At 47.2% G+C, this 23901-nt stretch overlaps 2 long non-coding RNA genes across 2 annotated transcripts; both read left to right on the top strand.

Moving 5' to 3' along the window:
* Window positions 1-5455: 5455 nt before the first annotated feature.
* Window positions 5456-8576, top strand: LOC122390453. The gene is made up of 2 exons (XR_006258155.1): window positions 5456-5494; window positions 7733-8576. It is a non-coding gene; the product is annotated as an uncharacterized LOC122390453 (long non-coding RNA).
* A 10378-nt stretch (window positions 8577-18954) lies between these two features.
* Window positions 18955-22843, top strand: LOC122390447. The gene is made up of 2 exons (XR_006258149.1): window positions 18955-19006; window positions 22003-22843. It is a non-coding gene; the product is annotated as an uncharacterized LOC122390447 (long non-coding RNA).
* The last annotated feature ends 1058 nt before the right edge of the window (window positions 22844-23901 follow it).

Raw genomic sequence — 23901 nt, forward strand, 5'->3', positions numbered from 1 at the left:
AAGATGATAAAATTTCAAAACCTCTTCGAACTTTATAACTTCTAATTGCTGCTGCTGCTGCTGCTGCTGCTGCTGCTGCTGCTGCTGCTGCTGCTGCTTGACCTTGACAGTAATTTACTTAGATTCTGGTGATGATTGAGCAGAGATGGAATTCCTGAGACGTCCTTTTCCTGACCTGATTGCTTTGCTCGTTTCCCTGCTCGGATATCAGCTTGTTCCGTTCGCAACGGCAGATACATTACAAGACCGACTGTGTGATCAAAGCAAAATGCTCATTGCCTTTTTGCGGTCTAGCTGCTCACATAATGGTAAAACTTCGTTTTCGGGAAATTTCAAAGACTAATAGCTTCTGACGAAGCACAGCACTGGCCTCTTTACGGGTCGGCAGCCTAACAACTACAGATGAGCAGGCTGCATGGATGCTTCGAAATAGAGATCGTCTAATGTTTTTGCAAATGGCAAATGCATCAGACACACACACAAATACATACTGTCTCATGCATGGATATAGATTCGATTGATAAGTCTTAATTTATATTTCGATTATTATTTTTATGATTAGTATCCTATTAGCCTTTACACAAAATTTACATCCAAGGTGGGTGACTCAACATGAGTTTTCTTTTCACTCAAGTCATTCACTCAAGTCATTCTGCTTAAAAGCTTTAACAATCTGCCCTCAGTTTGCTGGTGACATTACATTCATTTTGCACAGATTTTGGCCGTCACTTATGAATAAACAATGGACCGACGTCCTTCGTCCTTCCCGCGCATTGCCCGCCATGTCAGTTCGAGAGTCGAACCCTTGGGACCAGTTAAATGATTTCTATTGAGTACCGGTGCTTTGCTATGCTGAAAATGACTTATTGTTAGGTATGTACTAAGTTGCCGTTACCTTACTATTCAACGCTGTGCATTTATGTGTAACCAAGTTTCATTTTATTGACAACATTCCACCCATTCTTATTCATAAAAATAAATTTCGGTAAATTGCAGTACAGTGGAATCCACTTAATAAATTCACCTTAATGACAAGGTGTTTTGGATTTTAAGCGGTGGCTTTATTACCGGGATCAGTTATGCTTCTTTGGAGAAATCCGTGGACAGCTCAAGTGGCCACAGTAAGCGGCTGGATTTATTATCCGAGGATTTATTAAGCGGATTCTACTGTATAATATAATAACTAGTAGTGATAGTACTACTTTTTACCGGCTCTTGCAAGAACATTTTTATCGGTGTTGGTTTAATTTTCATGTTCGTTCCAAGAAACCTTATGGAATGGTATCGGACCATGCGCTTGCTATGCTCGAAGGTCCCGGGGCTATGTTTGCTCATTATCCGAGCCGATTCCAGACCGCGGGCTAAGCGCCCACCGCCGCCGTAATAGTGTTTGCCTGTTGCGCTGACGTAGGCGCTGCGTGGACGTAGTGGGATGATCCGGGCGAGCTCCATCGCGAGCGTCATGAAACGTCCTCCAAACCACGGAGTCCTCTGAGAGGCGGCGCTGGGAGAGCTGGGATGTAGCGGTGACAGCGGGACAGGCGACAGCAGGACAATGACATCAGGACAGTCGATCGTCGACAGGCGGCAGTCAAGAGCACCAGAAAACACACGGCGTTACCGCATTGTGCTGGGTCCAACCCGCGTGCCAACGAAACAGAACCTTCTCGTAGGCTCAGCACTAGCAGCAGCCTTATATCCGTTTGGAACGGGCGTAGAGCTGCGTCCACCGAACAAATCAGATTGGACGCCCTTGTTGTCAGGGCAGCGGCGCCGGCCGACGGCCCGTGGACTCTGGCGATATTCGCGCTGCTGAGCCGCCGCTGACGGCTCGCGGAAAAGTCGGCGGCTGATGGAGAGCCGTCTCAGCGGCTGATGGAGCGCCGTCGTTACTCAAGCTCTGCATCGTCGGGCCGAGGCTTTGGCGTGATGTGCGCCCTGTGCAGGCTCCGTGCTGGATATTGAAGTAACCGCAGGTTGTTTGAAAAGACAAACACTATTCGTTAGAATTGTGTTTTTCTATTGAAAAACAACCGGAGCGGTCCGTCTCCGGGCTATGTTTTGCAAGTCTGGCCGCGAATTGGGGCAACTTGGGTCAGGCCTAAACTTGTGGCTCGATTTTCTTAAAAATTTCAGTGTATGGGCTCCCGCAGGCGATCTACCTGTTGGCACCGGTCGCTACTCGCTTAAAACCTCGTGGCACGTGGCACGTGCGATTCCATTTTCCCCATGTTAAGTCAACGGGGTTTTGGACACTTTTTGCGCAATCGCGAATAGCGGGAAAACGAGCCAAGGAAGAGGTGGTTTTCTTCCCAGCATTTTATGGCAAACACGTTCAGGTACACGCTAGTGTGCGCCGTATACCCCTCAGAACTTCGTAACGTGTCTTTGCACGAGGTCAAAGTTGAACTTTTTTCGCTCCCCATGTTAAGTCAATGGGCGTTTTTGCAGAGACTTTTTCATTCGCTCATTGTACAAAATTATATGATACGATTTTGTTTAAACTTTCAGGACTTGTTGAGAAAAGACCATAGAACATGTTGTTATGCTTCTTTAAGCTGTGCAAATTCGTTTGTTGTCTTTAGGCTTCTTTAAAAATGAAAAATTTTAACATGGAAAGTCAATGGGAGCGTCTTTGGTGCTTAATAACTTTGTACCTTGAAGACATATTCAAGTGAAAAGTTGATATTTTATACAACTTTTGATGCTCTTTCCAATGATATATACAACTTTATTGCACGTGGTGCCGTTTTTGAGAAATATAGTAAAAAAGCACGACATTACCGAGATTTGAGCTCAGACCTATATCGTTACGGTGTCAGGCGGACACGAGGACAGGTGGCGCCGCCGCCGCCCGCATAGCGGCGGGAATGTGAACTAACCTGTTTACCATCTATGGTATGGTACCATCGGGGGACCGGCCGCCGTCGGCACCATTTCGGGACTTTGCATCGCAATAAAAGGCTTATTTACAATTGAAAATGGACTAGCGAGAGTCGTTATGGAATCAGAATTTGATGCTGTACAAAACTAGGCGCCTATTTTCATTGTGATGGCATCACAGACTACACCGCTAACCCCAATAAAGCAGATTTATGTCGCGTCATCGATGATTACATATAATGTTTCTTTGATATATATGTAGTCGGGTCTTTCAGCTGCGTTCCTCCCCTCCCTCGCCGCGCCGGCGGGTCGGCCATCCGCGCCCTGCCGCCCGCCGGCTGCTGGCCGGTCAGCTGGCCGGTCAGCTGGTCGCCCGCGGCTGTCGGTGCAGTGCGGGATGCCTACTTGCGGGGGGCCGTCGTGGCGGCGGCCCGGGTGGACTGGGCGAGCAGTGAGTTGGGGAGCGCTGCGCTGTCGGTGCTCTAGTTTGCATTGCGTTCGCATGATACGGCTTGAGCCAATACAGAGTGAACTGATTGAGCTGAGCAAGTCTTTATATACATTGAAAAGTAAAGCACTTTTTACTGCATCTACGGTGAGATGCTAGATAAAATTTATGGTCTACCTAATGGTACCCATTACTTAACAATTAAGTGAATCATTTCGTCGCTAAACTCTCGTAAATTCGTATGTCCGCCTCACTATGGAGTTTGGACCGTAACGTATGGTCTTTGCTCAGACAGTATACGAACAGGTGACGGGGATACCTCCCATAGAAGGATGCGACACGATTTTACTGCTAAATAGCGGCCGGCCGCCGTGGGGACGTTTTTGTACGACTTATATCTCGGCAACCACTGGGCTGATACACGTGCGGTTTTTTGTGTTGGGTAGCTTTTTTCCTTCTTTCACATAGTGTGCTACTCTCGATGCATATGGGTGACCCCTAACGCACGTTCCACGTGCAAAGCCAAGAGGTGCCTGTTTTGTAATAAGTGCAATAGCTCGCGGTAATTACTGGGCCGATTGCGCTAAAACTTGGCATGGAGGTAGACACATTCCAGGCGATGCATTTCCACGTGTCTTGGTAGGGGTGCAACTGCACGTGCGCACGGGCAGGGTGACGCTTCCAGATGTCGAGAACGGCTGGGCCGATTGTGATCAAACTTGGCACACCGCTAGAGGCTGGTAAGTAGGGTGCCGTGCACAAGTCAGATGGGACCCGCTATGCACGTGCGCACGTGCAGGCTGACGCTTCCAGATCTCAAGAACGGCTGGGCCGACTCTGCTGAAATTTGGCATACCGCTAGAGACTGGTTAGTAGGGTGCCGTGCACAAGTCAGTTAGTATGTATTTTCATGTGCCACGGTTGGGGTGCAGTTGCACCAGCGCACGTGTAGGGGTCGCTTCCAGATCTTGAAATTGACGGGGCTGATTGAGCTCCAATTTGGTACACCGCTAGAAACCGGCGAATAGAGTGCCGTGCACAAGTCAATTGGGGCCTAGTAACCGCAGGTTGTTTGAAAAGACAAACACTATTCGTTAGAATTGTGTTTTTCTATTGAAAAACAACCGGAGCGGTCCTTCTCCGGGCTATGTTTTGCATGTCTGGCCGCGAATTGGGGCAACTTGGGTCAGGCCTAAACTTGTGGCTCGATTTTCTTAAAAATTTCAGTGTATGGGCTCCCGCAGGCGATCTACCTGTTGGCACCGGTCGCTACTCGCTTAAAACCTCGTGGCACGTGGCACGTGCGATTCCATTTTCCCCATGTTAAGTCAACGGGGTTTTGGACACTTTTTGCGCGATCGCCAATGGCGGGAAAACGAGCCAAGGAAGAGGTGGTTTTCTTCCCAGCATTTTATGGCAAACACGTTTGGGTACACGCTGGTGTGCGCCGTATACCCCTCAGAACTTCGTAACGTGTCTTTGCACGAGGTCAAAGTTGAATTTTTTTCGCTCCCCATGTTAAGTCAATGGGCGTTTTTGCAGAGACTTTTTCATTCGCTCATTGTACAAAATTATATGATACGATTTTGTTTAAACTTTCAGGACTTGTTGAGAAAAGACCATAGAACATGGTGTTATGCTTCGTTAAGCTGTCAGAATTCGTTTGCTCTTTTGAAGCTCGTTTAAAAATGAAAAATTTTAACTTTGAAAGTCAATGGGAGCGTCTTTGATGCTTAATAACTTTTTACGTTTAAGATATGTTTAAGTCAAAAGTTGATATTTTATACAACTTTTGATGCTCTTTCCAATGATATATAGAACGTTATTGCACGTTGTTCCGTTTTCCTGGTGTTGTCCATCTGAACTTGTCAGTCACGTGACCCATTTGACCTTCGGATCCAATTCTGGTAGTCAATTCTGGCGCTTTTGTTACCATAGCGAAATATGTAACGCCGTGTTCACAGTTTACTGACGACGAAGGTCCTGCTTAATCTGGCAAATAGCGTTCGAGAACTGCGGCCAAGCCCCGCTGATCTTGAACGTGATTGGTCGGTGGGCGTAAAGAATCTCCGTCGTCAGGGAGACTGCGAACACGGGGTAAACCAAGGAGTAAACAATCTGTGCGTGGAATGGGGAGTGGTGAATGTGGAACGGCGATGATAGGTGCTGATGTCGTCGATTTTTATTTATACTGTTATCCTTATTATACATTCTGATCATTTTTTATGTTCAGGAGTTTTCTCTGTTGATTTAACATCAAAAACGGTGTGTTTAACTGTTATTGCCAAGTGCCATATTGATATTGAAATTGGGGTACAATTCAACATTCTGATTCACTGGTTTTCTATGGCCTGTTGTGTATCATATTATTGGTAATGTGAATATAGGTACTCCAAACGGCAAACACTGCTATTTTCTGGTATATATTAATGTTTGACCTGATTTTATATTATTGGTAATGTGAATATAGGTACTCCAAACACTGCTATTTTCGGGTATATATTAATGTTTGACCTGATTTTACTTCACTTCACCTTATATTTTTTGCAGGAACAGTTATCACAGCATTATTGTGCAAAAATAAGGGTGGTGTATCACAGCATATCACAGCACTCTGCCAGCCGCTTTTGGCTTCCATAGAGACATCAACAAGCCTATACCTCCAACACTACCGGAGGTTGACGCTAGCTCACGCGGAATGCGCTGGCAGCGGCTGGCAGCGCGCCCATGAAACACAGCCAGGGGTTTCTTCTGTAAAGTCATTGTTGTCTAGGTACATGGGCCTTTACCAATTGTTAACAGCTATAAAAATTGGAATTAAAAATGTTCAGGTATTATGAGCATCAGCTAAACAGGGAAGAGGATTCGGCTTCAGCCCATCTTGCAACGCCTCAATGAAATTTAACGAGAAACTTAAATTGAGGGAGCAGCTACTCAACTGTGGTAAAGCCCATAAATCCTTGTGGATTTACCTACATACCTGAGGTAAATCCACAAGGCACCTTGAGTTCAAAATATGAAGTGACAACAAGCGAAATATAGCAGAAATTGGGACTTAAAGGAGCTTAGAAATAATCTGCTTAGTTCATTTGAAATGTATTGTTACCCACTTTCTAACCATGCATATTTTTGTGTCTTGTGAGGTCTCATATAGCAATAAAAATAGAAAAGTTATACAAGAGCAGTGACATGCATAGTTTGCTTGTGTTGTCACAACTTTGTACAATATTTCCAGCTTTATAATATGCAGTTATCAGTCACATTGGGCATCACACATGTATTTTTTTTTCTGCAGGAGGGAAGACACAGGAGGGAACTAGTGACTCATGTTTTTGCTTCTATCGCTTCACCCCTGGGGAATCAGTTCCTGCACCCCTTGAATATAATGGTCACCAAGGGGTGCTGTCCTGACACGTTCACTTTCTGTTGAGAAGGTTAGAACAAACACCATGTGTGTCATTTAGTTGCATATATAATACTTCAATGTTAAGTCTGCATGAAGTCTGAAGTCTAGCCACTCTTAATCCTAGGTTGTCGTGACGTTAATCTAGCCTGGGTGGATATTTTGCTGTGCTAAAAGCACGGACTCCGCTACGCCCCAGTACGGCGGCTGGGGCGCCTCCCCTGGAGGAAAACGGCGCCGGGGAGGGGGACGGACACTGTTACACTTGCGGTTTTTTGTGTGGGGTAGCGTATACTCTTCTTACAAGTATTTACTATGGACAATGCTTGCGGGTGACCTCCACTGCACGTGACACGTGTAAAACGGAGAGGTGTCACTTTTGTTACGGAGCGAGCGAAGCGAGCGAAGTCTTTCCTTAGATTAACGGAAATTTCTGAGTATGAGCGGCCGGCCGGCCGGCCGGCCGGCCGTGCGGACGCTTTTGCGAGGCTTATAGGCGGCGTGATGCCCCAAAACGGATATTGCGGCGCCGTCGATTGACGCACGAGGGTGAAATTTTCACGACTCGTGGGTCATGTAATTCAACAGGTCGTATTAGCTTTTGGGCACGATTCGGCCGGGGGTGCGCCCGTGGCGCGTGCTCATGTGCGCCATAGGGTTAACATTAAAAACGGCAAAAACAGGCTATTGCTCCAGATGGTCCGACCACTACAACCCCATATGATGCACTCTTGGCTGCATCCCCACCCCACCCTTTCCCCTTACAGTATGAAGTATGAAAAACAGTGATTTTTTACTGGAGCTGCAAAGTGTGCCTTTGAACCACCTTATGATTTACTAGTATCTAATGTATTTGTCCATCAGGATCAGTTATCTAATGGCAGTAGACTGTTGTCTTCACATACTTCATATCTATTTTGGCTACTGCATTGTGTTCTGTAAAAAAAAAATATGGAAAACGTTTTGGATGTAGTTTTTAGTAGAATGCTTCTTTACAGATCCCGAAAGAAGATAACTGCTTGTTTTCTTCACCGCCACCAGTCTACCTGCTCTCTGCACACTCGGCAGAGCGCGGCAGGGCACCCCACGGAGCTGCACTAGTCACATCCGGGCCCCACGCCGGTCGACGGCCGATGCGATGGAGGCACTACTCCGAGGCACTACTGGGAGGCCTGCGGCGCGGACGACGGATGCGGCAGTTGGTCAAGACACGGCAGCCTACTCGAGGTGCTTCTCGCCTGGAGGACGCAGGCGAATCGCGTTATCCTAGCTGTGCCTCGTCATGGTGCGATGAGCCTTAATAGACTAATGCATATTCTTCCTTTGGTTGTAATTCATTTGCTGCTGCCCGCTGGGCTAAGGAGTAACTCTGTGCGCCTACTTTGTGCAGACGCTCGTCCAGTGCCGCCCTTCGTTTGCCGCACATATCTTTATTTATTCTTTGTTACAATTCCGTCTTTGGTCATTTTTTTTTTTTTACCATGGGGGCACTTGAAAGTTTTGTTTTTAAATCTGTGGACATTGAACCTGGAATCGGTTTTTTGTCGGATTTCGGTTTTGTTTTTGCACTGTGGAAATATCTCGTTCAATATTTTTTTAAGATAGGGCGTGTTAAAACTTTTAGTCTCATTACTCCTCTGTGCATTCTAAAGTACTATAATGTGCATCTCAAGTGTTTGGTGCTGTACTGTTATTATTTATGGTTAATCCAGTGCTGATTTATGGTTAATCCAGTTTTTATTCGATTGAATCGTTGTGTGTAATGTGCATGACATCCGCGTACCGCCTGTAGCAGTGTTATATATTTTCATTTATGCTGGAAAATAATAACTTTCTTGTTCATTGGCTTTATTCGATGACAGAGACGTGCCAGATGACTGGGGCTGCGACTTGACTTGGTAGTTGTTAACGGTGCAAACTTCAACCATCAAGCATGATGTGGAAACGTCACATTCCGTTATCAAATCTTCGTACCGTAAATACTGAATAAGATCAATACTAGGCTGGAGCTTGCTAGAAAAACCGTGCACTGACAACGGCGAGTGGTGGACCTGAGTAGCGGCCGGGAGGCAGGGAAGTCAGCCAATTGTCAGATGTCTATTTCTTCACACATCTTTATTCTTTACTTTACACCGTCATAGACGTAATGCAATTATCGGAGCATGAAGTGGTGTATTGCCCTTATTACACCCTTCCAGTAAGTATCCAATGCCCATCCATCCACTTTCCGCAGGTGCAGGAGCAAGGGAGAGCGAAATAATTTTTATCGTCACTCACCTCACGCCCAACTGCTAGGCGAAAAGCCAGTACTCGCAATGTTTCAATCTTATTTAAGAAAAAAAGCAAATGTATCGGCTATAAATGCGTCGTGTTCCCTGCGGTAATACTATTAGTTTAGGGTGCCGTGCACGTCAGTTTGTAACACACCGACTCCGGTCTGCACGTGCAAGGCTCATCCTCTCGTTTGGCGGCGGGCGTTTTTGCTGCGTAACCGCAGGTTGTTTGAAAAGACAAACACTATTCGTTAGAATTGTGTTTTTCTATTGAAAAACAACCGGAGCGGTCGTTCTCCGGGCTATGTTTTGCATGTCTGGCCGCGAATTGGGGCAACTTGGGTCAGGCCTAAACTTGTGGCTCGATTTTCTTAAAAATTTCAGTGTATGGGCTCCCGCAGGCGATCTACCTGATGGCTTCGGTCGCTACTCGCTTAAAACCTCGTGGCACGTGGCACGTGCGATTCCATTTTCCCCATGTTAAGTCAATGGGGTTTTGGACACTTTTTGCGCGATCGCGAATAGCGGGAAAACGAGCCAAGGAAGAGGTGGTTTTCTTCCCAGCATTTTATGGCAAACACGTTTGGGTACACGCTAGTGTGCGCCGTATACCCCTCAGAACTTCGTAACGTGACTTTGCACGAGGTCAAAGTTGAACTTTTTTCGCTCCCCATGTTAAGTCAATGGGCATTTTTGCAGAGACTTTTTCATTCGCTCATTGTACAAAATTATATGATACGATTTTGTTTAAACTTCCAGGACTTGTTGAGAAAAGACCATAGAACATGTTGTTATGCTTCTTTAAGCTGTGCAAATTCGTTTGTTCTTTTTAGGCTCGTTTAAAAATGAAAAATTTTAACATGGAAAGTCAATGGGAGCGTCTTTGCTGCTTAATAACTTTTTACAGTTGAGATATATTTATGTGAAAAGTTGATAGGTTATACAACTTTTGATGCTCTTTCCAATGATATATACAACTTTATTGCACGTGGTGCCGTTTTTGAGAAATATAGTAAAAAAGCACGACATTACCGAGATTTGAGCTCAGACCTATATCGTTACGGTGTCAGGCGGACACGAGGACAGGTGGCGCCGCCGCCGCCCGCATAGCGGCGGGAATGTGAACTAACCTGTTTACCATCTATGGTATGGTACCATCGGGGGACCGGCCGCCGTCGGCACCATTTCGGGACTTTGCATCGCAATAAAAGGCTTATTTACAATTGAAAATGGACTAGCGAGAGTCGTTATGGAATCAGAATTTGATGCTCTACAAAACTAGGCTATTTTCATTGTGATGGCATCACAGACTACACCGCTAAACCCAATAAAGCAGATTTATGTCGCGTCATCGATGATTACATATAATGTATCATTCTTTGATATATATGTAGTCGGGTCTTTCAGCTGCGTCCCTCCCCTCCCTCGCCGCGCCGGCGGGTCGGCCATCCGTGGCTTGCCGCCCGCCGGCTGCTGGCCGGTCAGCTGGCCGGTCAGCTGGTCGCCCGCGGCTGTCGGTGCAGTGCGGGATGCCTACTTGCGGGGGGGGGGGGCCGTCGTGGCGGCGGCCCGGGTGGACTGGGCGAGCAGTGAGTTGGGGAGCGCTGCGCTGTCGGTGCTCTAGTTTGTATTGCGTTCGCATGATACGGCTTGAGCCAATACAGAGTGAACTGATTGAGCTGAGCAAGTCTTTACATACATTGAAAAGTAAAGCACTTTTTACTGCATCTACGGTGAGATGCTAGATAAAATTTATGGTCTACCTAATGGTACCCATTACTTAACAATTAAGTGAATCATTTCGTCGCTAAACTCTCGTAAATTCGTATGTCCGCCTCACTATGGAGTTTGGACCGTAACGTATGGCCTTTGCTCAGACAGTATACGAACAGGTGACGGGGATACCTCTAATAGAAGGATGCGACACGATTTTACTGCTAAATAGCGGCCGGCCGCCGTGGGGACGTTTTTGTACGACTTATATCTCGGCAACCACTGGGCTGATACACGTGCGGTTTTTTTGTGTGGGGTAGCTTTTTCCCTTCTTTCACATAGTGTGCTACTCTCGATGCATATGGGTGACCCCTAACGCACGTTCCACGTGCAAAGCCAAGAGGTGCCTGTTTTGTAATAAGCGCAATAGCTCGCGGTAATTACTGGGCCGATTGCGCTAAAACTTGGCATGGAGGTAGACACTTTCCAGGCGATGCATTTCCATGTGTCTTGGTAGGGGTGCAACTGCACGTGCGCACGTGCAGGGTGACGCTTCCAGATCTCGAGAACGGCTGGACCGATTGTGTTCAAATTTGGCATAACGCTTGATACCGATCAGTAGGTTGCAGTCATTTAGTATGTATTTCCATGTGCCACGATTGGGGTGCAACTGCACGTGCGCACGTGCAGGGTGACGCTTCCAGATCTCGAGAACGGCCGGGCCGATTGAGTTCAAATTTGGTACACCGCTAGAGACCGATTAGTAGGGTGCCGTGCGCAAGTCAGTTTGGACCCATCTTGCACGTGCGCACGTGCAGGGTGACGCTTCCAGATTTCAAGAACGGCTGGACCGATTGCACTCAAATTCGGCAAACATCTAGAGATCGATCAGTAGGGTGCCGTGCACAAGTCAGTTAGTATGTATTTCCATGTGTCACGGTTGAGATGCAACTGCACGTGCGCACGTGGAGGGGTCGTTTCAAGATCTTGAAAACGGCTGGGCCGATTGAGCTCGAATTTGGTACACCGCTAGGGACCGGCGAATAGGGTCCCATGCACAATGCAATTGGACACAGCTTGCACGTGCGCACGTGCAGGGTGACGCTTCCAGATCTCGAAAATGGCCGAGCCGATTACACTCAAATTTGGCACACCGCTATAGATCAGCGAGTAGGGTGCCGTGCACGTCAGTTTGTAACACACCGACTCCGGTCTGCACGTGCAAGGCTCATCCTCTCGTTTGGCGGCGGGCGTTTTTGCTGCGTTTACAAAGGTGCTTGCTCAAACAACCTGCGGTCCCGCGATGCGGAGCCCAGCATCGCAGATGCTGGTACGGAGGATTGATTGGCCTGTGGGTGGATAAGGACGGTGGAGGCGAGGGACAGAGCTGAGGGACTGGTATTGTAGAGGGAGTCCGGATCTTCCGCCCAACTGGGGTGGTCTGGCCCCGTAGGTACGGGAATGGCTCGAAGCCTAACGTGCCCTGGAGAGTCCAAAGTTGAAGTCATTATCAGATGAGCACGTAGTTATAACCGCAGGTTGTTTGAAAAGACAAACACTATTCGTTAGAATTGTGTTTTTCTATTGAAAAACAACCGGAGCGGTCCTTCTCCGGGCTATGTTTGCAAAGTTGGCCTGAGATTGGGGCAACTTGGTCGCAGCCTAGAGTTTTGCGTTTAGGATCGTAAAAATTTCAGGGTATAGACTTTTGCAGGTGATCTACCTGATGGTACCGGTCGCTACTCGCAACAAAAATCATTGCGCGTGCCACGTGCAATTGCATTTTCCCCATGTTAAGTCAACGGGGTTTTGGACACTTTTTGCGCGATCGCCAATGGCGGGAAAACGAGCCAAGAAGGAGGTGGTTTTCTTCCCAGCATTTTATGGCAAACACGTTCTGGTACACGCCAGTGTGCGCCGTATACCCGTCAGAATTCGTTAACTTGAGTTGCACGAGTTTGAAGTTGAACTTTTTTCGCTCCCCATGTTAAGTCAATGGACGTTTTTGCAGAGGCATTTTCATTCGCTCATTGTACAAAATTATATGATACGATTTTGTTTAAACTTTCAGGACTTGTTGAGAAAAGACCATAGAATATGTTGTTATGCTTCGTTAAGCTGTCAGAATTCGTTTGCTCTTTTGAAGCTCGTTTAAAAATGAAAAATTTTAACATGGAAAGTCAATGGGAGCGTCTTTGCTGCTTAATAACTTTTTACGTTTAAGATATGTTTAAGTCAAAAGTTGATATTTTATGCAACTTTTGATGCTCTTTCCAATGATATATACAACGTTATTGCACGTGCTGCCGTTTTTGAGAAATTTCGTAAAAAAACACGACATTGCCGAGATTTGAGCTCAGACCTATATCGTTACGGTGCCAGGCGGACACGAGGACAGGTGGCGCCGCCGCCGCCAGCATAGCGGCGGGAATGTGAACTAACCTGTTTACCATCTATGGTATGGGGGACCATCGGGGGGACCGGCCGCCGTCGGCACCATTTCGGGCTTAGTTTTGACTTTGCATCGCAATAAAAGGCTTATTTACAATTGAAAATGGACTAGCGAGAGTCGTTATGGAATCAGAATTTGATGCTCTACAAAACTAGGCTATTTTCATTGTGATGGCATCACAGACTACACCGCTAACCCCAATAAAGCAGATTTATGTCGCGTCATCGATGATTACATGTAATGTTTCTTTGGATAAATATATGTTTGTAGTCGGGTCTTTCAGCTGCCTCCCTCTCCTCCCTCGCCGCGCCGGCGGGTCGGCCATCCGCGGCTTGCCGCCCGCCGGCTGCTGGCCGGTCAGCTGGCCGGTCAGCTGGTCGCCCGCGGCTGTCGGTGCAGTGCGGGATGCCTACTTGCGGGGGGCCGTCGTGGCGGCGGCCCGGGTGGACTGGGCGAGCAGTGAGTTGGGGAGCGCTGCGCTGTCTGGTGCTCTAGTTTGTATTGCGCTCGCATGATACGGCTTGAGCCAATACAGAGTGAACTGATTGAGCTGAGCAAGTCTTTATATACATTGAAAAGTAAAGCACTTTTTACTGCATCTACGGTGAGATGCTAGAGAAAATTTATGGCCTACCTAATGGTACCCATTACTTAACAATTAAGTGAATCATTTCGTCGCTAAACTCTCGTAAATTCGTATGTCCGCCTCACTATGGAGTTTGGACCGTAACGTATGGACTTTGCTCAGACAGTATACGAACAGGTGACGGGGATACCTCCCATAGAAGGATGCGACACGATTTTACTGCTAAATAGCGGCCGGCCGCCGTGGGGAGTCTGGGGACGTTTTTGTACGACTTATATCTCGGCAACCACTGGGCTGATACACTTACGGTTTTTTGTGTGGGGTAGCTTTTTCCCTTCTTTCATATAGTGTGCTACTCTCGATGCATATGGGTGACCCCTAACGCACGTTCCACGTGCAAAGCCAAGAGGTGCCTGTTTTGTAATAAGCGCAATAGCTCGGTAATTACTGGGCCGATTGCGCTAAAACTTGGCATGGAGGTAGACACTTTCCAGGCGATGCATTTCCATGTGTCACGGTTGGGGTGCCGCTGCACGTGCGCACGGGCAGGGTGACGATTCCAGATCTCGAGAACGGCTGGGCCGATTGTGATCAAAGTTGGCACACCGTTAGGGCTCGGCGAGTAGGGTGCCGTGCACAAGTCAGATGGGACCCAGTTTGCACGTGCGCACGTGCAGGCTGACGCTTCCATATCTCAAGAACGGCTGGACCGACTGTGCTCAAATTTGGCATACCACTAGAGACTGGTTAGTAGGGTGCCGTGCACAAGTCAGTAAGCATGTATTTTCATGTGCCGCGGTTGGGGTGCAGCTGCACGTGCGCACCTGTAGGGGTCGCTTCCAGATCTTGGAAACGGCTGGGCCGATTCAGATTAAATTTGGTACATCGCTAGAAACCGGCGAATAGAGTGCCGTGCACAAGTCAATTGGGGCCCAGGCTGCACGTGCGCACGTGCAGGGTGTCGCTTCCAGATCTCGAAAACGGCCGGGTCGATTGCACTCAAATTTGGCACACCGCTATAGACCGGCGAATAGGGTGCCGTGCACGTCAGTCCGTAGCACACCGACTCCGGTCTGCACGTGCAAGGCTCATCCTCTCGTTTGGCGGCGGGCGTTTTTGCTGCGTTTACAAAGGTGCTTGCTCAAACAACCTGCGGTCCCGCGATGCGGAGCCCAGCATCGCAGATGCTGGTAACCGCAGGTTGTTTGAAAAGACAAACACTATTCGTTAGAATTGTGTTTTTCTATTGAAAAACAACCGGAGCGGTCCTTCTCCGGGCTATGTTTTGCATGTCTGGCCGCGAATTGGGGCAACTTGGGTCAGGCCTAAACTTGTGGCTCGATTTTCTTAAAAATTTCAGTGTATGGGCTCCCGCAGGCGATCTACCTGTTGGCACCGGTCGCTACTCGCTTAAAACCTCGTGGCACGTGGCACGTGCGATTCCATTTTCCCCATGTTAAGTCAACGGGGTTTTGGACACTTTTTGCGCGATCGGGAATAGCGGAAAAACGAGCCAAGGAAGAGGTGGTTTTCTTCCCAGCATTTTATGGCAAACACGTTTGGGTACACGCTGGTGTGCGCCGTATACCCCTCAGAACTTCGTAACGTGTCTTTGCACGAGGTCAAAGTTGAACTTTTTTCGCTCCCCATGTTAAGTCAATGGGCGTTTTTGCAGAGACTTTTTCATTCGCTCATTGTACAAAATTATATGATACGATTTTGTTTAAACTTTCAGGACTTGTTGAGAAAAGACCATAGAACATGTTGTTATGCTTCTTTAAGCTGTGCAAATTCGTTTGTTCTTTTTAGGCTCGTTTAAAAATGAAAAATTTTAACATGGAAAGTGAATGGGAGCGTCTTTGCTGCTTAATAACTTTTTACAGTTGAGATATATTTAAGTGAAAAGTTGATAGGTTATACAACTTTTGATGCTCTTTCCAATGATATATACAACTTTATTGCACGTGGTGCCGTTTTTGAGAAATATAGTAAAAAAGCACGACATTACCGAGATTTGAGCTCAGACCTATATCGTTACGGTGTCAGGCGGACACGAGGACAGGTGGCGCCGCCGCCGCCCGCATAGCGGCGGGAATGTGAACTAACCTGTTTACCAGAGGGGTGTTCACGGGCACCGCACACTGCTGCGTGCGCTGTGTGCGGTGCGTCCAGCAGGCGTGGGGGTAGGGGATGGGTAGGCGGTTCTGACGTCACGGCTGCGTGCGGTGGACGGTCCGCTGTGGCCAGTCCCGACCGGCCACAGCGATCGCTGTGTGCGGTGACGGAAGGCTGACGTAGGGACGCAGTGGGCGGAGCTTGGAGGCTATGTGCGGTCCGACCGCACACAGGGCCCGTGAACAGCCCTCTGATCTATGGTATGGTACCATCGGGGGACCGGCCGCCGTCGGCACCATTTCGGGACTTTGCATCGCAATAAAAGGCTTATTTACAATTGAAAATGGACTAGCGAGAGTCGTTATGGAATCAGAATTTGATGCTCTACAAAACTAGGCTATTTTCATTGTGATGGCATCACAGACTACACCGCTAAACCCAATAAAGCAGATTTATGTCGCGTCATCGATGATTACATATAATGTTTCTTTGATATATATGTAGTCGGGTCTTTCAGCTGCGTCCCTCCCCTCCCTCGCCGCGCCGGCGGGTCGGCCATCCGCGGCTTGCCGCCCGCCGGCTGCTGGCCGGTCAGCTGGCCGGTCAGCTGGTCGCCCGCGGCTGTCGGTGCAGTGCGGGATGCCTACTTGCGGGGGGCCGTCGTGGCGGCGGCCCGGGTGGACTGGGCGAGCAGTGAGTTGGGGAGCGCTGCGCTGTCGGTGCTCTAGTTTGTATTGCGTTCGCATGATACGGCTTGAGCCAATACAGAGTGAACTGATTGAGCTGAGCAAGTCTTTATATACATTGAAAAGTAAAGCACTTTTTACTGCATCTACGGTGAGATGCTAGATAAAATTTATGGTCTAATGGTACCCATTACTTAACAATTAAGTGAATCATTTCGTCGCTAAACTCTCGTAAATTCGTATGTCCGCCTCACTATGGAGTTTGGACCGTAACGTATGGCCTTTGCTCAGACAGTATACGAACAGGTGACGGGGATACCTCCCATAGAAGGATGCGACACGATTTTACTGCTAAATAGCGGCCGGCCGCCGTGGGGACGTTTTTGTACGACTTATATCTCGGCAACCACTGGGCTGATACACGTGCGGTTTTTTGTGTGGGGTAGCTTTTTCCCTTCTTTCACATAGTGTGCTACTCTCGATGCATATGGGTGACCCCTAACGCACGTTCCACGTGCAAAGCCAAGAGGTGCCTGTTTTGTAATAAGCGCAATAGCTCGCGGTAATTACTGGGCCGATTGCGCTAAAACTTGGCATGGAGGTAGACACTTTCCAGGCGATGCATTTCCATGTGTCTTGGTAGGGGTGCAACTGCACGTGCGCACGTGCAGGGTGACGCTTCCAGATCTCGAGAACGGCTGGACCGATTGTGTTCAAATTTGGCATAACGCTTGATACCGATCAGTAGGTTGCAGTCATTTAGTATGTATTTCCATGTGCCACGATTGGGGTGCAACTGCACGTGCGCACGTGCAGGGTGACGCTTCCAGATCTCGAGAACGGCCGGGCCGATTGAGTTCAAATTTGGTACACCGCTAGAGACCGATTAGTAGGGTGCCGACTGCCGTGCGCAAGTCAGTTTGGACCCATCTTGCACGTGCGCACGTGCAGGGTGACGCTTCCAGATCTCAAGAACGGCTGGACCGATTGCACTCAAATTCGGCAAACATCTAGAGATCGATCAGTAGGGTGCCGTGCACAAGTCAGTTAGTATGTATTTCCATGTGTCACGGTTGAGATGCAACTGCACGTGCGCACGTGGAGGGGTCGTTTCAAGATCTTGAAAACGGCTGTAATCATCAGTCTTGGTGGTCCTCTCTCAGCCACTGGATCCGTTGGTGTCTTGCGTTTGCCAAAAGGTGTAGCAAAAACACTGGCTTACACTCGCTGATCAGGCAATCGTAGCCGGAAGCCCTTAGTTACGGAGCGAGCGAAGCGAGCGTACCTGGTAGGTTCGAGTTTAGGACCTGGTAGGTCCTGGTAGGACCTAACCACTTGCAAATAACCGCAGGTTGTTTGAAAAGACAAACACTATTCGTTAGAATTGTGTTTTTCTATTGAAAAACAACCGGAGCGGTCCTTCTCCGGGCTATGTTTTGCATGTCTGGCCGCGAATTGGGGCAACTTGGGTCAGGCCTAAACTTGTGGCTCGATTTTCTTAAAAATTTCAGTGTATGGGCTCCCGCAGGCGATCTACCTGTTGGCACCGGTCGCTACTCGCTTAAAACCTCGTGGCACGTGGCACGTGCGATTCCATTTTCCCCATGTTAAGTCAACGGGGTTTTGGACACTTTTTGCGCGATCGGGAATAGCGGAAAAACGAGCCAAGGAAGAGGTGGTTTTCTTCCCAGCATTTTATGGCAAACACGTTTGGGTACACGCTGGTGTGCGCCGTATACCCCTCAGAACTTCGTAACGTGTCTTTGCACGAGGTCAAAGTTGAATTTTTTTCGCTCCCCATGTTAAGTCAATGGGCGTTTTTGCAGAGACTTTTTCATTCGCTCATTGTACAAAATTATATGATACGATTTTGTTTAAACTTTCAGGACTTGTTGAGAAAAGACCATAGAACATGGTGTTATGCTTCGTTAAGCTGTCAGAATTCGTTTGCTCTTTTGAAGCTCGTTTAAAAATGAAAAATTTTAACTTTGAAAGTCAATGGGAGCGTCTTTGATGCTTAATAACTTTTTACGTTTAAGATATGTTTAAGTCAAAAGTTGATATTTTATACAACTTTTGATGCTCTTTCCAATGATATATAGAACGTTATTGCACGTTGTTCCGTTTTCCTGGTGTTGTCCATCTGAACTTGTCAGTCACGTGACCCATTTGACCTTCGGATCCAATTCTGGTAGTCAATTCTGGCGCTTTTGTTACCATAGCGAAATATGTAACGCCGTGTTCACAGTTTACTGACGACGAAGGTCCTGCTTAATCTGGCAAATAGCGTTCGAGAACTGCGGCCAAGCCCCGCTGATCTTGAACGTGATTGGTCGGTGGGCGTAAAGAATCTCCGTCGTCAGGGAGACTGCGAACACGGGGTAAACCAAGGAGTAAACAATCTGTGCGTGGAATGGGGAGTGGTGAATGTGGAACGGCGATGATAGGTGCTGATGTCGTCGATTTTTATTTATACTGTTATCCTTATTATACATTCTGATCATTTTTTATGTTCAGGAGTTTTCTCTGTTGATTTAACATCAAAAACGGTGTGTTTAACTGTTATTGCCAAGTGCCATATTGATATTGAAATTGGGGTACAATTCAACATTCTGATTCACTGGTTTTCTATGGCCTGTTGTGTATCATATTATTGGTAATGTGAATATAGGTACTCCAAACGGCAAACACTGCTATTTTCTGGTATATATTAATGTTTGACCTGATTTTATATTATTGGTAATGTGAATATAGGTACTCCAAACACTGCTATTTTCGGGTATATATTAATGTTTGACCTGATTTTACTTCACTTCACCTTATATTTTTTGCAGGAACAGTTATCACAGCATTATTGTGCAAAAATAAGGGTGGTGTATCACAGCATATCACAGCACTCTGCCAGCCGCTTTTGGCTTCCATAGAGACATCAACAAGCCTATACCTCCAACACTACCGGAGGTTGACGCTAGCTCACGCGGAATGCGCTGGCAGCGGCTGGCAGCGCGCCCATGAAACACAGCCAGGGGTTTCTTCTGTAAAGTCATTGTTGTCTAGGTACATGGGCCTTTACCAATTGTTAACAGCTATAAAAATTGGAATTAAAAATGTTCAGGTATTATGAGCATCAGCTAAACAGGGAAGAGGATTCGGCTTCAGCCCATCTTGCAACGCCTCAATGAAATTTAACGAGAAACTTAAATTGAGGGAGCAGCTACTCAACTGTGGTAAAGCCCATAAATCCTTGTGGATTTACCTACATACCTGAGGTAAATCCACAAGGCACCTTGAGTTCAAAATATGAAGTGACAACAAGCGAAATATAGCAGAAATTGGGACTTAAAGGAGCTTAGAAATAATCTGCTTAGTTCATTTGAAATGTATTGTTACCCACTTTCTAACCATGCATATTTTTGTGTCTTGTGAGGTCTCATATAGCAATAAAAATAGAAAAGTTATACAAGAGCAGTGACATGCATAGTTTGCTTGTGTTGTCACAACTTTGTACAATATTTCCAGCTTTATAATATGCAGTTATCAGTCACATTGGGCATCACACATGTATTTTTTTTTCTGCAGGAGGGAAGACACAGGAGGGAACTAGTGACTCATGTTTTTGCTTCTATCGCTTCACCCCTGGGGAATCAGTTCCTGCACCCCTTGAATATAATGGTCACCAAGGGGTGCTGTCCTGACACGTTCACTTTCTGTTGAGAAGGTTAGAACAAACACCATGTGTGTCATTTAGTTGCATATATAATACTTCAATGTTAAGTCTGCATGAAGTCTGAAGTCTAGCCACTCTTAATCCTAGGTTGTCGTGACGTTAATCTAGCCTGGGTGGATATTTTGCTGTGCTAAAAGCACGGACTCCGCTACGCCCCAGTACGGCGGCTGGGGCGCCTCCCCTGGAGGAAAACGGCGCCGGGGAGGGGGACGGACACTGTTACACTTGCGGTTTTTTGTGTGGGGTAGCGTATACTCTTCTTACAAGTATTTACTATGGACAATGCTTGCGGGTGACCTCCACTGCACGTGACACGTGTAAAACGGAGAGGTGTCACTTTTGTTACGGAGCGAGCGAAGCGAGCGAAGTCTTTCCTTAGATTAACGGAAATTTCTGAGTATGAGCGGAAATGTATTGTTACCCACTTTCTAACCATGCATATTTTTGTGTCTTGTGAGGTCTCATATAGCAATAAAAATAGAAAAGTTATACAAGAGCAGTGACATGCATAGTTTGCTTGTGTTGTCACAACTTTGTACAATATTTCCAGCTTTATAATATGCAGTTATCAGTCACATTGGGCATCACACATGTATTTTTTTTTCTGCAGGAGGGAAGACACAGGAGGGAACTAGTGACTCATGTTTTTGCTTCTATCGCTTCACCCCTGGGGAATCAGTTCCTGCACCCCTTGAATATAATGGTCACCAAGGGGTGCTGTCCTGACACGTTCACTTTCTGTTGAGAAGGTTAGAACAAACACCATGTGTGTCATTTAGTTGCATATATAATACTTCAATGTTAAGTCTGCATGAAGTCTGAAGTCTAGCCACTCTTAATCCTAGGTTGTCGTGACGTTAATCTAGCCTGGGTGGATATTTTGCTGTGCTAAAAGCACGGACTCCGCTACGCCCCAGTACGGCGGCTGGGGCGCCTCCCCTGGAGGAAAACGGCGCCGGGGAGGGGGACGGACACTGTTACACTTGCGGTTTTTTGTGTGGGGTAGCGTATACTCTTCTTACAAGTATTTACTATGGACAATGCTTGCGGGTGACCTCCACTGCACGTGACACGTGTAAAACGGAGAGGTGTCACTTTTGTTACGGAGCGAGCGAAGCGAGCGAAGTCTTTCCTTAGATTAACGGAAATTTCTGAGTATGAGCGGCCGGCCGGCCGGCCGGCCGGCCGTGCGGACGCTTTTGCGAGGCTTATAGGCGGCGTGATGCCCCAAAACGGATATTGCGGCGCCGTCGATTGACGCACGAGGGTGAAATTTTCACGACTCGTGGGTCATGTAATTCAACAGGTCGTATTAGCTTTTGGGCACGATTCGGCCGGGGGTGCGCCCGTGGCGCGTGCTCATGTGCGCCATAGGGTTAACATTAAAAACGGCAAAAACAGGCTATTGCTCCAGATGGTCCGACCACTACAACCCCATATGATGCACTCTTGGCTGCATCCCCACCCCACCCTTTCCCCTTACAGTATGAAGTATGAAAAACAGTGATTTTTTACTGGAGCTGCAAAGTGTGCCTTTGAACCACCTTATGATTTACTAGTATCTAATGTATTTGTCCATCAGGATCAGTTATCTAATGGCAGTAGACTGTTGTCTTCACATACTTCATATCTATTTTGGCTACTGCATTGTGTTCTGTAAAAAAAAAATATGGAAAACGTTTTGGATGTAGTTTTTAGTAGAATGCTTCTTTACAGATCCCGAAAGAAGATAACTGCTTGTTTTCTTCACCGCCACCAGTCTACCTGCTCTCTGCACACTCGGCAGAGCGCGGCAGGGCACCCCACGGAGCTGCACTAGTCACATCCGGGCCCCACGCCGGTCGACGGCCGATGCGATGGAGGCACTACTCCGAGGCACTACTGGGAGGCCTGCGGCGCGGACGACGGATGCGGCAGTTGGTCAAGACACGGCAGCCTACTCGAGGTGCTTCTCGCCTGGAGGACGCAGGCGAATCGCGTTATCCTAGCTGTGCCTCGTCATGGTGCGATGAGCCTTAATAGACTAATGCATATTCTTCCTTTGGTTGTAATTCATTTGCTGCTGCCCGCTGGGCTAAGGAGTAACTCTGTGCGCCTACTTTGTGCAGACGCTCGTCCAGTGCCGCCCTTCGTTTGCCGCACATATCTTTATTTATTCTTTGTTACAATTCCGTCTTTGGTCATTTTTTTTTTACCATGGGGGCACTTGAAAGTTTTGTTTTTAAATCTGTGGACATTGAACCTGGAATCGGTTTTTTGTCGGATTTCGGTTTTGTTTTTGCACTGTGGAAATATCTCGTTCAATATTTTTTTAAGATAGGGCGTGTTAAAACTTTTAGTCTCATTACTCCTCTGTGCATTCTAAAGTACTATAATGTGCATCTCAAGTGTTTGGTGCTGTACTGTTATTATTTATGGTTAATCCAGTGCTGATTTATGGTTAATCCAGTTTTTATTCGATTGAATCGTTGTGTGTAATGTGCATGACATCCGCGTACCGCCTGTAGCAGTGTTATATATTTTCATTTATGCTGGAAAATAATAACTTTCTTGTTCATTGGCTTTATTCGATGACAGAGACGTGCCAGATGACTGGGGCTGCGACTTGACTTGGTAGTTGTTAACGGTGCAAACTTCAACCATCAAGCATGATGTGGAAACGTCACATTCCGTTATCAAATCTTCGTACCGTAAATACTGAATAAGATCAATACTAGGCTGGAGCTTGCTAGAAAAACCGTGCACTGACAACGGCGAGTGGTGGACCTGAGTAGCGGCCGGGAGGCAGGGAAGTCAGCCAATTGTCAGATGTCTATTTCTTCACACATCTTTATTCTTTACTTTACACCGTCATAGACGTAATGCAATTATCGGAGCATGAAGTGGTGTATTGCCCTTATTACACCCTTCCAGTAAGTATCCAATGCCCATCCATCCACTTTCCGCAGGTGCAGGAGCAAGGGAGAGCGAAATAATTTTTATCGTCACTCACCTCACGCCCAACTGCTAGGCGAAAAGCCAGTACTCGCAATGTTTCAATCTTATTTAAGAAAAAAAGCAAATGTATCGGCTATAAATGCGTCGTGTTCCCTGCGGTAATACTATTAGTTTAACCGCAGGTTGTTTGAAAAGACAAACACTATTCGTTAGAATTGTGTTTTTCTATTGAAAAACAACCGGAGCGGTCCTTCTCCGGGCTATGTTTTGCAAGTCTGGCAGCGAATTGGGGCAACTTGATTCCAGCCTATAACCGCAGGTTGTTTGAAAAGACAAACACTATTCGTTAGAATTGTGTTTTTCTATTGAAAAACAACCGGAGCGGTCCTTCTCCGGGCTATGTTTTGCATGTCTGGCCGCGAATTGGGGCAACTTGGGTCAGGCCTAAACTTGTGGCTCGATTTTCTTAAAAATTTCAGTGTATGGGCTCCCGGGGGCGATCTACCTGATGGCACCGGTCGCTACTCGCTTAAAACCTCGTGGCACGTGGCACGTGCGATTCCATTTTCCCCATGTTAAGTCAACGGGGTTTTGGACACTTTTTGCGCGATCGCCAATGGCGGGAAAACGAGCCAAGGAAGAGGTGGTTTTCTTCCCAGCATTTTATGGCAAACACGT

The sequence above is a fragment of the Amphibalanus amphitrite genome, unplaced genomic scaffold (assembly GCF_019059575.1).
Source record: "Amphibalanus amphitrite isolate SeventyFive unplaced genomic scaffold, NRLGWU_Aamphi_draft 000396F_arrow, whole genome shotgun sequence".
Taxonomy (NCBI): domain Eukaryota; kingdom Metazoa; phylum Arthropoda; class Thecostraca; order Balanomorpha; family Balanidae; genus Amphibalanus; species Amphibalanus amphitrite.